This window comes from Vigna umbellata, chromosome 6, assembly GCF_029865625.1.
Source record: "Vigna umbellata cultivar VRB3 chromosome 6, Vumbellata_1.0, whole genome shotgun sequence".
NCBI lineage: Eukaryota > Viridiplantae > Streptophyta > Magnoliopsida > Fabales > Fabaceae > Vigna > Vigna umbellata.
Genome location: NC_142170.1, coordinates 33,230,410 through 33,238,097, shown reverse-complemented (window position 1 = coordinate 33,238,097; position 7,688 = coordinate 33,230,410). Strand labels below are relative to the sequence as shown.

Here is a 7,688-nt window from a genome sequence, read left to right as displayed (position 1 = left end):
TTGGATAAAAATAAAATACCAATATTTGTTGATAAAAAATCATTTTCAACTAAGAGCATATGTTTGTGTCACCATCACATGGAAATCAAATTAATGACATTTTTCTTGAAAAGTGGTAGCATGATATAAGTTTGATTCTCATATTTAAAAAGAACATACCATATCCTTGTCGGACATTACAAGAAGTCACAACCCGTAAGTAACCTTCCCCACATGTGCAGATAAACGTGTTGCTCCAGACAAAATAAGACGAACTCTACCTCCTAAACCCTCCTTTGCCCGATGATGATTAGCAAAGCCGTAATCCATTGTATGCACAAAACAGTTGGTACTAATTATCCACCACACCTCATTAAATTGTAGAATTTTGTACATATTATCCACCACACCTTACTAAATTGTAGAATTTTGTACATATTATATCCATACTTTCTAAAGTACCTCAAAGCCTTTCTATGAAATAGAAAAAGTGTACCACCTGAAATTATGAAGTAAAATTCAAAGCTTTTATGTCTTCGTAAAGTCAAATTAATGATAGAAATATGATTAGAAGGTAAAAGATAGGGTGAAAATAACAAGTTATAAGAAAACAACAAAATACTAATAATAACATCCTAAATCCTAATGAATTGTGATGATTATTGAATAACTACACAAGGTGCGTTTTTGCTACCAAGCTTCATGAATTTTTTTGAATAATGTGCCTTTATTCCTTAAACTCCTTAAACTGAAATAAAAGACCTATTGGAACATGAATACATTATGTTCAGATAAAGAAAAATTAAAAAACTTCATACAGTTTTAACCTTTTATACACTTCCACTGATTTCCTTTTATACACTTTAAACCTTTTATAAAGAAAATCTTATTCTGCTTTTCTTTAATTTTTTTAAAACTGAAAGGAAAAAAATAAACATTTAAACTATAGAAAGTTATTTATTTTTCAATTAAGTTTTTATTTTCTTAAAAATTCATTCAATTTAATCATGTATTAGTTGATAGTATTTTATACTTATTTATTTATTTACTATTATTCAAGTAAAAAAATAACACATAGTTGTAATACTATGTAGTATGTACCGCATGCAAAAACAAAAACAAAGCTAGAAACTCAGTCAAAATCAAAAGCTCGTTAGTAAAAATTATAAATAAAAGAACTTATTAGTTAAAATCCTTAAATTGAAATGACAGTGAACTAACTCTCAACACAATAAAATCCTAGTTTCTTTTTAATGGAATAGAATTCACAGAACAATTATTAATCTCCACTGTATCTAGGAATTAAAATGAGAATTATAGTTTTTACTAAGTTAGAATTAATCAAAATTATAATTACCCTAAAATAATAGCTAAAATCATTGTATTAACACATTTACAAAATCAAGAATTTTACTCTGTAAATCAAAAATGTCATAAAAACAATAAATTAGACCCTAAACACAACTTAATAAAAAAAATACAATTAGCTTAGAAAGATCTGAAATTAATTTATTTTTCTCAATTATCACGCTTAAAAACTCTCTGAATTATTTTAAATTTATTTATTTGCCTTGTGTTTACAAGCCAGTAGAACGCATAGAAAACACCATAATTATTTACACCACTTTGAAAAAAAAATAGTGAGAAACATGAATTAGACATTTTGGTGGGAAATAATATAGTAAGTAAAATTAAGTATCGTGGCAGATTGTATAAAATTTAGCACTAGTTGTATAAAATCATGGACATGACATGAGTACAAAGAAACAGTACTTAGTTAGACTTAAAAAGTACATAAACTTTAAAATTCTCAACACCATAACCAATTAACTTCAAAGCTCGAGAATTCATAGTGTCAAACTTTAACTCTTTGCATGATTCATATAACCCTTCAAAAACTTAGCACCTTAGATGTGATGGTCTAAAAGCTCATTATGATTGTTAAAATCAGGCAAATCCAATAACCATCAACTTACAAGATCCCAATGTTGGCACCCTAGATGGTCTAACCTCCGTAGCCTATGTAGACATCCTAATCTCTAATTCTTTCAATTTTCCAGTGTTATAGTGGTGTGTTAAGTATTGTTTGTGAGTGTCCAAAGCTATTGTAATTTTTGTAACTTTCTATAGCATGAATTAAACTTAAACAGTTAAACTTGTTCACCACTTGAGGTTCTTATTATTTTTTTCTGCAAAGTCTTATCTATAAGGGAAGGTCCAAACATTATAATTAGAAGTTGTTTGCACACAGGTGACAACCATAAGTGATTTGTGTACTCACTATAAACAAAAGTGACTTGTGTAATAAACCAGCAACAACAAGGTGAACCAGTGATACGACAACCACTGCATGACAGATAAAAGCAGAAAGAAAGCCAACCCAACCCCAACCCCAACCCCACACATTGGAAAACATTTACCTAAAAGAAAACAACTCCCAAACTGCAAAGAACGGCAAAGTCAACCAAACAGACATCTGAAATTAAAACAAGAACGGTAAAGAAAAGAGAAAAGATAAGAGATAAGCGAGAAAAAACCTGCAAGGCGTTGACGAAACCATGGAGGCCTCGTCGTAGGTCATGGCGGAGTTGAGCGGTGCGGCGGTTGGGCGCTCATACTCCATTGCTGCAACGGAACCGAAAACGCACGCTGAGAAGATACGCGACGAATGAAATTGCGAAAAGGAAAAAGAGAAAATGCATCCGAAATGCCATTGGTGAAGTCAATCAAACAAACACAGACCTCAAATTAAAGCAAGAACGGCAAAGAAGAAAAAATAAGAGATAAGAGAGAGGAAACTTGCAAGGCGTTGACGAAGCTCTTGCTGCGCTCCATGGAGGCCTCGTCGTAGTCATGGCGAGTTGAGCGGTGCGGCGGTTGGGCGCTCAAACTCCATTGCTGCAACGGAAACGCACGCTGAGAAGAACGATGCTCTGATGAGTGCATAATGAATGCGAATTGAGAACTGAAGAGAGAGAAAAGAAAACTCAAAGAGAAAAAGGAAAACAGTTACCGTGAGGTGGCAAGTGATGTGTGAGTGGGAGCTTATTTAATGCACTGCCACGTGACATTATGTTGGCGCCACCTCTATTAACCTTTCACGGTGAAAAGACATCACTACCCTCTCGGTTGCCTTTTAGATTCGCTAGCCTCATTGGTCGACCGTCCAACCCTCTCGGTTGCCTTTTAGATTCGCTAGCCTCATTGGTTGACCGTCCAATGAATTTTTTTTTCTTATACCTTATATTCATTTTAATTTTAAATATTTTACAAACTAAAACAGATTTTATATTTAAACATAAATTTAATCATTCAATTATTTTCTAAATGTGACAGACTATTTTGTGTAAAAAAAATATTTATTATTAAAATGTTAAATTTTATAGTTTGATCACTGTAACATCCCAAAATACAGTAATCACTATAATTCAGAATTAATTACAATTAACAGTAATCACAAACAGTCTTTGCATTAAAACAGGATTAAAAGCCTAACGGCATCAGTACATAGGACGCGTATATACGCATACAATGAAACCAAGAGTGAACGCTCTTAAATACATAAACTAACGAGCACCAAAATACATCAGAGATGAATAAGGCGAACGGCCTTACAAAATAGGTGGCCGAACGTTATAACTATGCTAACATATACAGCCTAACTACAACGAGCACTCTAAGGCTCGGCCTTTACTTCAACTTCAACCAGATTGGAGTCGTCCAAATTTTCTTCTTCCAGCATTGCTTCAAGGGATGCACCACCATCTGCTCACATCCACAACGGATGATCATTGCATTTGACAAGACGGAGTATACATGTACAAGAGACAACACAATGGAAATGCAAGGGTAAGCTTATAATATTTAATTTATACAATCAACACATACAGTTACATTTCTAAACACACATACAGCATGTAATTCATCAAATAATAATCATATAAAGGTATATAATAAGACCGACCGTCCGGACTGTATGAACCATGTAGTTACAGGCGTCCTTGCACCCGAGTGGTGTAGTAACTGGGTAACACCAAACAGCTGCCACTCGAGGTAAGTCCGTTCTTACGTCGCCCATGTTAACTTATGGACTAAGGACCTCCTGCCATTCCCACGCATGACTACCCCCTTCTACTTGAAGAGGTGTATCACGGAATATCAGGATGGACCAAGCCAGCATTAACTAACCACAGTCATACCTTACCAATTCAATATTCAATCATATAAGAGACGTTCCTCCCTGGAACGCTCGTAAAAATCCAATTCCAATAATTCGTTCAACATATCATTCGTCCACATTAAACATTTCTCATTTTCACATTTTCATTCTGTGTTCCACTCTCTTAACATTAACGTCATGCATTCTTTACTCAAATAAAACGAACTTATTACAGAACTTTGATTTCACGTTTCTGAACAAAAGAAACGAACTCTTATTCACTGATGGACATTAAGAATTCTTAAAGAATTTAGATGAGATTGAATTTAGAAGTTCAGAATAATACTTAGAAGATGTTGAGTACAAGAACTTTAGGTTGAATCAAAAGAAATAATTATCTTACAGAATAACTTAGATAAATAACCAGAATATTTAAAGTACAGAAACAACTCTTACTGTCAATGAATGAACGTTCAGAAATTTACTTTGGACGAACGTCAATTACGTTCGCTCAGAATTCAATAATAAGGACGAGCGTTCAGTTAGAAACCGAACCCTGCTGTGGACGAACGCTAGGTCAATGACCAAGCACGAATCAGCACTAACGCTGGTTATAACCCAAGCGCTTTATAGGACGAGCGTTTCGGTATAGGACCGAACGCCAACTTTGGACGAACGTTCAGTATAAGGACGAACGCTCTCTAGAACTAACGTTCGACATAAGGTCGAACAACAATAAGGACGAACGCTCGACATGAGGCCGAACGCCATTGAGGACGAACGCTCGACTTAAGACCGAACGTCACTTATTTATAAAGTTTTAAATCTTGATCTATACTGAGCAGAACGAACGCTCATTCACTCAATTGGGGGACGCTCGTTCTCGAGCAGAATTCATTCCAAATGAATGAATTCCAATCTAAGTCATGTTAACCAAAAACCGAACGGTCTAAGACCGTACAGTGACGAACGTCCTTTTAGCAACAGAGAAGGATTAGAAAATTTAGATTTTTCACACTTAGCAGAATTTTTCCAGATTTCCATTTTCCAACTTTATACTTCCATTTCAGGTTTAATTCCCTTCAAACATCATCATCATGCAGATTTCAACATTTAAAATCATTCCAACCACACAATAGCCATTCTCCATTCATCCATAATCAACTCAACATGCATTTAAAACAAATTCAACATCAAATATAATTCATACAAGCCGTATCAGTTCATGACAGATTCATCCAAACCAGAATGCATATCAGATATCAGTGATCATTTCTAACAACTCAACTTCATATTTTTCACACATGCAAAACAAACCAGAAATCATATTCCATATCAGTAAACGTTTCTAAATACTCAAACATCATGCTTTCCATACATGCATCTCAGATCATAAATCAAACAGTATAAATTAAACATATAAACTTCCCTTACCCGGATTGAAATTCAAGCTTGTTCTAGATGTATAAAATGGCTTCGTCCAACTACGTTTTGCTTAGGATTCTTGACTCTTCCAGAACCAAATCTAACCACAGATTACAGAACTCTTAGAATACCAGTTTGCATGCAACTAAAACTCTATTTTTCCAGAACCTAAGGACGAACTACGAAAGGGACTCACCAGNCTTGTTCAAGTTTAATTTGCTGTCCTGGAGTCATAAAAGTTGTTTACAGTTTTGTTTGAATCCTCAGCTGAAGTTTGGTTGGTGAATTGGTAAAATTTGGTGTTAAAAGGCAACTGAACTAGTGAAATTTTGATTTGCTAGCATTTAGCCTCTGCTGGCAGCTTGCACAAGTCATATTTGGTAAACTAAAGTTGCTCGAACCATTAAATTGAAAGTCCAAACACGTTTGTGCAAATTGACCATCTAAACCACCAATTTTCAACACTTTTTCTGATATAAGTTGCAGATTTTGAAAATTCAGAGTTTGGTATGATTAATACATCAGATTCAATGTTAGATTGGTAGCAAAAGCTTGGTTCAATTGAATTAAAAGAAGTGCACAATTCAAATCTTACCATAAACTGCACTGTAAAAAGCTGTTTGAACCTGTACTAAGCAAATTTGAAAACTCTGATGCACATTTTTCAGCCTTCTGCCAGGCATTTTGTCAAACACTTTGCCTAGTTTAAATTTGGGTTCGAATTGATCATAGCTGCAACTTATCTTTGTTTCTTGCTTTTCAAATCCACTCTAGATCCTTTCCTAAGTTCATTTTGAGTGCCACCATTTATTGGAAACATTGATTTAAGTTGTTTGAAAATCCTGCACATAAGCTGTTTGATAAAACTACAGTTGTGCATTCTGGTTTAACAGTTTTCGGGCAGCAGCAGTGTTGATTTTCTGGCTTAATAATTGATTATTGGTGGTTTGTATGAGCTCTATGTTGGGTGCAGAACTATCTCAAAACGTCCCACAACACTGGTAGCATCTTAGGGAGTGGATTGGAGCAAGGAAAGATCAACCTTGGGGCTGATTTTTGGTGCACAGAACCACGTTCTTCACTGGTCTGCATAAAATCTGGTTGCTGCAACAGCAGCATATTTCACTTAGCAGCTGTGAGATTGAAATGTGAACACCACTTTGAGAGAAGCCAGAGCTGCACACCACTTTTACTTTCTATTCTCTTGATTGTTTGATTTCTATTTCTTGCAAAAATACTTGTAATTGGCCATTAAATAAGTGACTTGGAAGAATTCACAAGTGTTCTTCCATCACTTGCAAACTTTGCTTTTAATTGTTCATATAAAATTGGTAGACAGTGAGTGTGTCTTGGATACAAAGTTCCAAGCCTCACTTAGGAGATCTCACTTCTTTCAATTTTTGGAAGCGCATAGGCCAAGTCTTAGAAGTCCGCATTTAGGGTCTAGTTTTCTTTGAGTTTGAGTGTGTCTTTAAACATTTAATGAATTTAGAGGTAATTTTGATTTAAAGAGTTTTAGTAAGTAACTAGGGATATATTTGGCAAGGCAAGACTTCGTATTTAAGCAACCTATACGGTTCACCTCTCTTACGTGGAATATTGTCCTCAAGTGAAAAAATTCTAGTCTTTACTTCAAGAAAACTTTTAAGTTCATCAAAATGTCTGGAAGACAATCCCCTAGAATTAGTGATCCTCCCAAAGATCAATTTTCATTCCAAACTCTCGTCAATCAACTCAATGAGATTGAGAGAAAAATAAGTCAAGAAAAAGTCCAAAGAGAGCTACATAGTGCCATGGTTGAAAATGAGTTGAAACTTTTGAGAAAGGAACAAGTCCGAATTAGGGAGAGAAGTTATAGTGGAGAGTCCCAATATGAACAAGAGGCCTTAAGAGTAGGAGAATATTATCATCAACCTTCTTCATCAAGAAGACATAGGAGGGAATTTGAAAATCCTCCTACCCTTAAGGAAGTTAATGTAGTATTGCCTCATTTTCATGGAAAAGATAATGTTGAGGCTTACCCAGATTGGGAAATGAAGGTAGAGCAAATTTGTGCTTGCCATCAAGTGGGAGAAGAAAGAAAAGTCTCTCTTGCTACCCTAAGTTTTCAAGGATATGCAATGCA

At 34.9% G+C, this 7,688-nt stretch overlaps 1 long non-coding RNA gene across 1 annotated transcript; it reads right to left on the bottom strand.

The window, feature by feature from the left end:
• Positions 1 to 214: 214 nt before the first annotated feature.
• Positions 215 to 3,291, bottom strand: LOC148197289 (uncharacterized). The gene is made up of 3 exons (XR_015780466.1): positions 2,783 to 3,291; positions 2,517 to 2,604; positions 215 to 478 (listed from the first exon to the last, which is right to left on the bottom strand). It is a non-coding gene; the product is annotated as an uncharacterized LOC148197289 (long non-coding RNA).
• Between the last annotated feature and the right edge of the window lie 4,397 nt (positions 3,292 to 7,688).